General features: G+C 53.1%; 1 protein-coding gene across 4 annotated transcripts in view; it reads left to right on the top strand.

The window, feature by feature from the left end:
• Positions 1 to 6,703: 6,703 nt before the first annotated feature.
• The window catches only part of PACSIN2 (protein kinase C and casein kinase substrate in neurons 2), a 111,517-nt gene continuing 108,883 nt past the window's right edge, over positions 6,704 to 9,337 (top strand). For 2 of the 4 annotated variants that reach the window (XM_019715034.2, XM_019715031.2), the window contains exon 1: positions 6,704 to 6,842. The gene's annotated coding sequence lies outside the window, so the exon portion shown is untranslated. The remainder of the gene's footprint in view (positions 6,843 to 9,337) is intronic. The other 2 variants (XM_074326490.1, XM_074326491.1) reach the window with 2 other exon arrangements.

The following is a 9,337-nucleotide window of genomic DNA, read 5'->3' as shown; positions in this document are numbered from 1 at the left end:
GGGGTGGCTGTGGGGACGCTGGGAGGCCTGGGTCAGGTCTAACACGGGATGGGGGGATGGGGACTTTCATGCTCACAAAGACCTGGGCGGACATAACATTATCCCTCACCCCCTTGAGCAAGATTTGTCACTTCTCTGAGCCTCACTTTTCTCATCTGTCAATTGGGAGGATAATTCCTATTTCATCGTTGGAAGAACTAGAGATACTGGCCAGTGAGTGACATGACCTCCGCTCTCCCTGTGCCCTCTCCACAGGGAGACTTGGAGTGGTGTGGAGTAGTGTCAAGGTCATGGCTGTGGAGCCAGACTAGAACTGTATGACCTTGGACAAGTCACTTTACCTCTCTGAGCCTTCGTTTCCCCAAGTGCAAAGTCAGGCTATTGTGAGGAAGCAGGAGTTGCTATAAATGAGTATAAACCTCCATCACAGGGCCAGTCACCATGAAAGGGAGTCATTTAGGTGGCAGCCATGATGATTACTGGGGGCTGGGAGAAGCCAGGGCTAGTTCAACCCCTTGGGCCCTGCCCATGAGCCCAGCACATGAGCTGTCCCAGTCGTTGCTCAGTGAAGGCTGTGACCGACTGCATGGATGAGCGAGTGGCGGCTGGCTCCCAGGCTGGTCCCAGGTCTGGGCACACAACAAGACTGCTGTGACCTGTAATTAACCCAGGTCAGGCTTGGCGGGCAGGCAGGCTGTGGGCTCTCCGGGTGCCCACATGATACTCCCCTCAGCCTCAATGAGTGCACGTGCTGCAATCTGAAACCGGAGCCACAGGCTGGAACCAGTTACACAGAGAATAGAGTTGTCACAACAGGAAGGGCGGGTTCAGAGCCTGCAGGAGGGACAGCAGGAGGGGGCCTCAGCCCAGCTCTCCAGCACCCCAGGCCACCCAGGAGCCGCCAGGACCCAGATGCAGAGAGGATGGCTACCAAGAGCTTGGCTGGGTGTTGGATTCAGCCCTAGCTGGCCGCCCCTGACCTTGGGCTTAAACTGTAAGGAGGGCTGTTTGCTCACGGCCTTTAGGAATCTGCCGGCCTCCACCTCAGGCCTGCAACCCTCCACTCCCGCTGCTCCCATTACCTGCCCCTCACACATGACCTTCCAAGTTTGCTTATCTTCAAGGATCTGCTCAAATCTGCATTTCTCAGCCACACTCCAGGACCCTCCAGTGCACTGCTGGGCCCCTCTCGTGCCCTGCTCACAGCCCGCCCCCACTAGCCCGACACTCAGAATGAGTCGCTCGCAGGTGGGGAAGGTGTAGTTTTCATTCACGCCTACCTTGGTACCCGACATCAAGCATCTGCTGTGTTACAGCGAGAGAGGGGGCTGGTGTAGGGAAAGCATGCTGGAGAAGAAGCCAGGAGGCTCAAGTTTGAGAGGGTCTCTGTCCCTGGTGGCTGGGAAACCTGGGGCAACAACCTGACTGCCCTGGGCCTCTGCTTCTTCCCCTTGGGAGGAGGGCAGGACTCACCTGCTCATCCTTTGGGGGCTTCTGGCTTTGATGCTTTGTGGTCCCAAATGCTCCCACAGCCTCCTTCTCCCAGTCTCCCACCCCTGCCGCACGCCCTGCCCAATACTGCACTTCAGTGCCAAACTGTCGCCCCTGTGGCTGTTATGCTGACCACGCATTCTGGTCCCCTGTTCATCATTCATGCACCTGAAGAAGAAAAGGAGTATTCCGCCATCACACGCACTTCTGAGCATCTGCCGTGGGGTGTTCACAGCTCTAGTTCAGATAATTCAAAACCATCTGTAACCCACCCTGGCAGCCTCTGGCGTGGATCTGTCATCTGCTGGCCAGACAGAGAGAGAAGAGAAAGTGGGTGGCTGTGGGCCGTCCACCAGGCAGAGGAGTTGCTTGAACTTGGCGTGGAGCTGGTCTTCCCCACCCCCTGCCCCCGGTGGGGCTGTTTGGATTGGAGAGTGGGTTCTGATGGGTCTCAGACTTGGTTGGAGTCTCCCGCAGAGGGAAGAGGGGACAGGGAGGCGAGGCGGAGCAGGAATGGAGCCTGGGAGCAGCAGAGGCTTGTGGGAGTGGGAAGGCAGGCAGCAGGGTGGAGCGACCTATGAGATGGAGAGATGGTGCCCACATTCCTCCGTGGCTGATAACGCCCGCGAGCTGGACGCTAACCTGAGCCGGAAGTCCACCTCCCCTGAAACTCGTCCTCCGGAGCAGTGTCTCTTGGCTCTGCCCTTCTTGGATCAGGGAGTGCAAGAGAGGGTGAGGGTGAGGGTGAGGAAGTGGGGCCAGCATGTGACCTGGGACCTGCCAGGCATGTCCCCTGCTCACTCTCCCCTTTACAGACCAGGAGGTGGCTCTCATGAACATGTACAGGAGGGCGTGGGCCAACACCAGCACTGGTGAGCACCTACTGTGCGCCGGGCACTGTGCCAAGTGCTTTCATCCATGACTGCATTTAATTCCTCAACGGCCCCCCATCAAGTAGGGGTGAGCCATTGTTCCCCTGTCCCAGCAAGGACACTGAGGCCAAGAAGTGAGGTGACATGCTCAAAGCTGTAACCCTAAAACTGCTCAAGAGATAAAGTCTATTATAACAAAACCAAAAACAAAGCAAAAAAAGTCCTGAGGCTTTGACTGAGTCCTAGGTTTTCCTAATTGCTGGAAATAAAAACCCTTTTTAGCAGAAGATAAAACGGGGCCTGTGTCACTCAGGCTTCTCCTCCTCGTTTCTTCTGACACCAGGAAGTGACCGGGACCCATTTAGATATTTAACCAGAGAAATATCTGTGGAAGCCTGACTTCCACCTCTGCTGCTTCTAGTACTGCCGTGATGGTGACATTGAGCTACATGTAACCCTGGGCCCTGGGTGAGGAGAGGACCCAGGACCATCCCACCCTGAAGCCCCCTCCCCCGCCACAGGCAAAGCATGGATGCCCCAGAGGCCGGCCCTTGTCTGGTCTTTCACAGACAGTGACCCAAGTCAGGCACAGACATACACGGACAAAGATCCCTCCTGGCCAGCAGGACCTTTGGTGACAGCTGGTCTGGGATCCAAGAGCAGCCTTTGGTGGCTCCCCACTGTCTTCAATCGTGGTTTCAAATCCTCTTTGGTTTTAACTGTGGGACACTTTCTGTGACATCTTACATGTCAGCAATAGCAGTGTTTTATTGGTGTACATTTATTTTATAATGTAAGTATTGGTGTACAACTTCTTTTGTAAATTCATGTTTATTAACATTTACTTGTTATAAAGTGAACCAATAAGAACAATGAATGCATATTTTGATGAATGCATATTTTGAGACTGTTGCAGTTTTTTTAAACAAAATTAGCTTCGGTATCTAATTTTATTTTATTTTTTTATACAAATTTTAATATGTCTAGAGCTGATATTCTTTTTTTAAAATAATTTTATTGGGGAATATTGGGGAACAGTGTGTTTCTCCAGAGCCCATCAGCTCCAAGTTGTTGTCCTTCAATCTGGTTGTGGAGGGCGCAGCTCAGCTCCAAGTCCAGTTGCCATTTTCAATCTTTTGTTGCAGGGGGCACAGCCCACCATCCCATACGGGGATTGAAATGGCAACCTTGTTAAGAGCTTGCACTCTAACCAACTGAGCAATGTGGCCGCTCCTCTGGAAGCTCAGTGGCAGCTCGTTGTCTTCAATCTAGATGTGGAGGGCGGAGCAGCTCACTGGCCCATGTGGGAATCGAACAGGCAACCCTGTTATTCAGAGTTTGTGCTCTAAACCAAGTGAGACATCCGGCCGCCCCTATCTAATTTTATTTTGTATCAAGGAAATCTGGATTCATAGAAATAGTTGCATATGCTAACATTGTAAAACAAAACCTTGTTTTACAACCATAGGATGACCTTTAATTTATCTGATCCAGGAGCCGACAAAGGGTAAGATGAGACTTTGCCTTCAAAATGGAATCACTGTTGGCGCCAGGACTTCATCCTCCTGGATTTCAGGGACTCAAGGAAGGAGCTCCTGAGGGAGTTTCTATCTTTACCACAGGGTGGAAAATACTTTACAATGTATCACATAAAGTCTGGGCATGGTTAGTCTTCAAAGTTTTCAACTTTAATGTATCGGTTTTGTTGTTGACACTTGTTCCACTTTGGTACCAATGGTAACTCTGTAACCCTGAACCCCCCCAAATGAGCTTTTCAGCTTAAAAAAGTTAGAAATATCCTTCAGGAATAGTGCTTTCAAAATATATGAGGCATAAGAACCCATTGAGGAACTTGTGGAAAATGGGGTGATCCCAATGCAGGGTGTCCTGAAGATGCCCATTTTGGGAGACGCCATCCAGATGACGTGACCATCTGGCTGACTTTGGGCGGGAGCAGACTCTGGGCCCACATGTCTTACCCAGTGGCATTGTGTGGGATGTGGCACGGTGTGGCACCTGTGAGCGGGGCCATGTGCTTACTGGTACAATTTTACGTGAGCAGACGTGCGCAGGCCAGAATGGAACAAACAGAACAAAGCAAGAAAGGCTGGGGTAATTGCCTCATAATCAATGACACATTTATAAGGAATTCAGATCTTTATGCAACTTGGCAGGGGCGAGTTCATTCCGAGGTATATCCAGAAATGTGTTCCTCTGGCCTCAACAGTTAACACTTTGTTGTCTCCAATATTAACGGTGCACAGAACATGTTCTTGGGTCTTTTTTTTTTAATCACAGATTTAAAAAAAGCAGTTTTACTTAAAAGCACTTAAAAATGCGTACGAGGGTCCTTGGACACACTCAACAACCACAGACTGTCTCAACTATATCCTAACAGCATCTCAGGTGTGATCTCAAGAACCCTCCAACTTGCCCCAAGCACTAGATTCTGTGATTATCCCCATTTCACAGTTGAGAGCACTGAGACCTGGAGTGGCCGAGCAACTTGCCAGCATCGCAGCTCAGCTGCCTTCCCCACCCTATTTCCCCCCACTTCTCGTGTTTGCAATGCTCCAGCCAAGCGGAACCTTCCCCTCTCCTTGGAGAGCAGAATTTCTTGCCTCTGGGCCTTTGCTCCCATAATTTCCATCTACCTTGGCTCAGTTAGCTATCACTACCTTCAATATTGCTGCCCTCTTCCTGAGAGTTTCTCCTCCTCTGGGATCACTGCTGTCCCTTGGTGGGAGGTGAATTCTCTGTCTCTTCTAGACTCTGTGTCCTTGCAGAGTCTTCCCAGGAGCATGAGCAGGACCGAGCAGGACCCTGACCCCCTTCCCCACCAACCCTGCACATTGGAATTAATTATCCAGTGAATGTCTGTAACAGACTGATTTTTTTTCCTTGAAAGAAGCATGTATATCACTGTATAAGAATATTTTACTAGCATTACAACTATATCTGGATTTTTTTTTTTTTTTTGAGAATGTTTTGTTCTCTGTGAAAGTGTGTTTTAACCTGGGTTGTTGGTTGATCCTGGCTGCTTAATGGGAACTGGCTACTAAAGGACTAACCTGGTGGCCTTGGTTCCAGAGCCAGTAATGGGCACATTTTTGTGGGAGAGAGGGAGCAAGGTGGCAGGTGACAAATCATGACCACATTAACTGCTCAGGTACCGAGCACTTGCCTGCACGCCCAGAGTTGCTCTCCATAGTTTTACCTGCTTCTCCCCATTTACTCTTCCCCACAACCCTGTGAGGAGGGCTCTATGATCATCCCTGTGTCACAGAACTGGCACAGGTGCAGAGAACTGCAGTGATTTGCCCAAGGCCCCTTAGTAGGGAAGGAGGAAGCAGGACTTCAGGCCCAATATGACTGAAGGAGGAGGCTGGATACAATATTGTGAAATGTTTGTGGGGATCAGAATTGGTTTACAGCCGGCAAAGGGGAGCTCTCTTTAAAAAAATACTCTGATAAGTTGTTGGGACGGAAGGAGACCCAAAGAGTTCAGCAACACTGTCAAATTGCTGGGTGCAAGAAAATGAGAGGGATTTTGGTTTTGTCCTGAGAAGGGAAGAGAAAAGAAGGGACCCTTCTCTGGGTCACTTGTCAAGGTAATGACCTCTTGGGCCAGGAGGCCAAAAGGGCTCAGGAGGTGTCTCGTGTTTCTGGGCAGTGCCAGGCTCGAAGCCACCGTGTGGCATCCAGTCTGCAGGAAACCCTGCTAGTCTTGTAGTTCTTGGTGTGAAGCGGGGTTTGTGTGAGATGTGGGCGAATGGAGAAGTGACGATGCTGAGGACCAGTGAGCGTGTGGGGAAGAGCAGGAGGCTGGAGGCAGAGGTGAAAGATTCTGTTCAGAAACCTTGGGAAGGACTCTGGTTCTTACAGGGCGTGGAGTAGCAGTGTGCGCTGAGCTCCCAGATCTTAGGGGGCTGGAAAACCCCAACTGAGGACTGACAAACTTTCAGAGACTTCCCTGAACTCTCAGTCAGGTGCGGTGATGCCTTGCCGCGTCACCCACTCCTGGGTTCCCGCGAAGTCACAAAAATCTGGCTCCAGGAGCGAGCCCCGTAGACCCCGACCTGGGAGCCACTCGGGAATAGCGACCCCAACCGCCTTCTCGGCCAATTAAGTAGTCACTCCCCCTTGGATTGACAGGGAAATCCGCCAATGACGCCCAAGGGAGGTCCCTTTTGTGCGCTAGGGGGCGTGCCACCGCCACTTTCCCACGGCCCAATCGGGTGCCGAAGGAGTTGTGGGGCGGGGCTCGGCGCCCCACAGCCAATGGGACGAGCACAGCGGGTGCGGCGGGGGCGGTGCGCTAGGCGCTGGCGGCAGAAGCGGCCACGGCGGGGCAGGGCTGGGCCGGGTAGCGCTGCCGAAGCGAGTGCAGGAGCGGGGCGGGAGCCGGAGCCGGAGCCGGAGACGCCGTCGCGGCCGGAGCGGAGTGCGCGGCGGGTCGGGAGGCGAGCGGCGGCCGAGGTGAGGGACGCGCAGCGGCGGTTGGGGCGGTGCGGGTGGCCGCGGGCGCGCTGGTCAGCGGCCGGGCCCGCGCCCTGTCAGGCCGCCGCTCCCGGAGCGGAGCGCAGCCTCTGGGGCCGCGCTGCTGGCGCGCGAACTTCCTGTCGCCGTGGGAGGGGGTGTGTTGAGGGCCCCAGCGCGCGCCGAGGGGTCCATCGGGGAAGACGTCGGGGGCGTTCGGAGGGCGGTGGGTGGGCTCGGGCAGGGGTGGGAGCCGCCGGGCGCCGTGGGGAGCGCGCTGGGGAGAAGTGCGGGCGCCGCCCGCGGGGTCAAAGGGCTGCAGCAGAGGGGGAGCGGGCGACTTTAGGACCGACTTCGGAGCGGCAGCCACGGGAGAAGGAGGCTGCGGGGGACGCGCCGGTACGCGAGGGCGGCCGGGGGAGACGCGCGGGACGAGAGGTGTGGCCGCGAAGCGCCAGTTAGAGGGCAGGGCTTGGTCCACGGGTGGCCTGCAGGGAGGGGCGGAGGGCGCAGGCAGCGCACCAACGCGGATGCGCTTATCTGGGGCTCTTTGATGACCGTCCTCCATTTCCTTCCTTTGCACCGTCTCTGCCCCTGTCCTGGCCCTACAGGGGGGCGGGGGCACAGCCTTTCCTTGCGAGCAGGTCCTAGGCCCGCGGGCAGGCGGGACAGGCTGCAGCTGCTTGCCCGTGTGCCCCTCGGAGTTTTGCCAGACTGTCACTGGTTCACAGAAACGTGAGCGCCCTGTCTCCTCCTCGGGTTTCCGAGCCTGCCGGGCCATCCGGACAGGTTCAGGGTTGGAGAGGTAGAGATTTCTGCCACCGATTTTCTTTTCAGACGGAGTTGGTCGGGGGAACAAGCTGTGCTGTCGCCTTGGGACCCACACAGCTGCAGCCTTTGAGTATTTCTTCTCTGCTTGGGTGATAGAGGGAAGGCGTGTGTGCCGTTCCTGGGCCGTCTCTCCTTGTCCCCAACTGTCCTGTGTTTTTGTGGTGGAGGAGGGGAGGCAGCTCAGTGTCCAAGGGCTACCCATGGCACTGTTTACCAAACACTCCCTGGCTGTCCTGGTGAAAATCAAGAGACTAGCTCAAAGAATTTAGACGTGAGCTGCAGACAGTGAACTCACGCCCTCCTTCCCTCCTTTGCAGTTACCCCAATATGCTGAAGTTGCGTTTTAACCCTCCTAGGATTGCCCGGTTGGAGGCCAGGGCAAGGAAACCGACCAGGTGGGCGCTGTTGAATGCCAGCCGGCTCTCATTCTTGCCCCAAACGTTCTTATTTCACTTGATTCATAAGCCTGCCTGCAGCCTCCTCAGAGAGGCATTGAATGGGAGCCAGTGCAACTTAGGTTTCTCGTGATTCACACGGGAAACTCTCATCTGTGTGCATTTAAACTTAATTCTGGAGTTTGGCAATCTCCTTGGTGAGGTTATGCTAGTTGAGATATGAGGCCACTACATCAAAAACTTTTCTGTGGTGTGTTTTTCTTTTAACAATTCTCTTGAAGCTTTAAAGAAACTGGCCATTAGGCTGATGATATTTATTACTTGGGAAAGTAACATAACACAGGAGTAGATGAGTGATTAGATCTGCACTCTTTATTCACTTTTTGGAGAAGAATAAAAACATTTGAATGGAAACGGCATTCTTAGCTCATGCTGTTTGAGAACTGGAACTTTATTACTTTGTCTTACATGTATAAGGGATCATAATATTGAAACCTAAAAGTATGCGTATGTAAGAAGCAATATCAGGAGTTTGAACACAGTCTGCTTCTGGGAAATAAGGTTGGCTTTCCCCAGTCCTGGATGCCCAGGCCGGCTCGCTGATGACCAGGCCATTTTTTGGGGGGTGGGAGTTGAGGGGCGTTTGTCCTTAATCTTTTTGTTTCTTCTCTGTTCACTTCAAAGTTCGTGCACACTGAGTTAAGAACAAGATGTGCAGGCTTCCTGCTTCTGATGGGGTCATCTGTTGGTGCAGGATGTTATGGAATAGCAAAAAGATTGCATAGATTCCTTAATAATAGCCACGGCACCTTGCCTTGTGTTTAGAGATCCTGCTAGCATTTACCAAATGTTCTCTGGCCACTCTTGCCTGAACCGCCCAGCTGACTTGGGCCTGTCTTATCTGCCATCAGATTGTAATGGTGGCCTTGTGGAGGCCACCCTGTCGATTATGGGGTAATGACCACCTTCACATGAGTGATAGTGCTGGCTCAGTTTCTTTCCAATTAGGTTGTTTGGAACTGCGGCTGCATACCTGAAGGCAGCAATGTCTTAGTTACGACATCAGTTTGCATTCCACAGGTGGCTTAACTGCCTTTTCTTCTGGCCCTGGCAGTGATTCTTCACATACCTGGAAGCATAGTCAGTGCCTGAAACCTGACTCCCGATTGGTCCCAGTGGTGGTCCCGGGGATGGCTGTGTGGGAGTCCCTCCGGTACTGGGTATCAGTGCGGTACTGGGTATCAGTGCGAAGGAATTCCTTAGTATTCA

This window comes from Rhinolophus sinicus, linkage group LG02 (genome assembly GCF_036562045.2).
Source record: "Rhinolophus sinicus isolate RSC01 linkage group LG02, ASM3656204v1, whole genome shotgun sequence".
NCBI lineage: Eukaryota > Metazoa > Chordata > Mammalia > Chiroptera > Rhinolophidae > Rhinolophus > Rhinolophus sinicus.
The sequence above is the reverse complement of the archived record's forward strand: the minus strand, read 5'-3'. Positions and strand labels throughout refer to the sequence as shown.